The sequence below is a fragment of the Oxyura jamaicensis genome, chromosome 1 (genome assembly GCF_011077185.1).
Source record: "Oxyura jamaicensis isolate SHBP4307 breed ruddy duck chromosome 1, BPBGC_Ojam_1.0, whole genome shotgun sequence".
Lineage (NCBI taxonomy): Eukaryota > Metazoa > Chordata > Aves > Anseriformes > Anatidae > Oxyura > Oxyura jamaicensis.
The window spans coordinates 314,401-314,702 of record NC_048893.1 but is presented as its reverse complement, the minus strand read 5'-3'; the positions used below and the strand labels follow the sequence as shown (position 1 = coordinate 314,702).

The window sequence follows — 302 nt, the reverse complement described above, 5'->3', positions numbered from 1 at the left end:
GGGCAGTATGGGGTGAGACCGGGCGGTACGGGGCAGTATGGGGTGAGACCGGGCGGTACAGGGCAATATGGAGTGATACGGGGCGATATGGAGCAACATGGGGCAGTATGGGGTGGTACGGGGCAATATGGGGCAGTATGGGGTGAGACGGGGCAGTACAGGGCAATACGGAGTGATATGGGGCGATATGGAGCAACATGGGGCAGTATGGGGTGGTACGGGGCGATATGGGGCAGTATGGGGTGAGATGGGGTGGTACAGGGCAATATGGAGCAACATGGGGCAGTACAGTGTGGTACAGG

General features: G+C 59.6%; 1 protein-coding gene across 1 annotated transcript in view; it reads left to right on the top strand.

Annotated features, from left to right (window-relative positions):
* Window positions 1-302, top strand: part of CHKB (choline kinase beta) — a 13,292-nt gene that overhangs the window by 9,932 nt on the left and 3,058 nt on the right. The window lies entirely within an intron of this gene.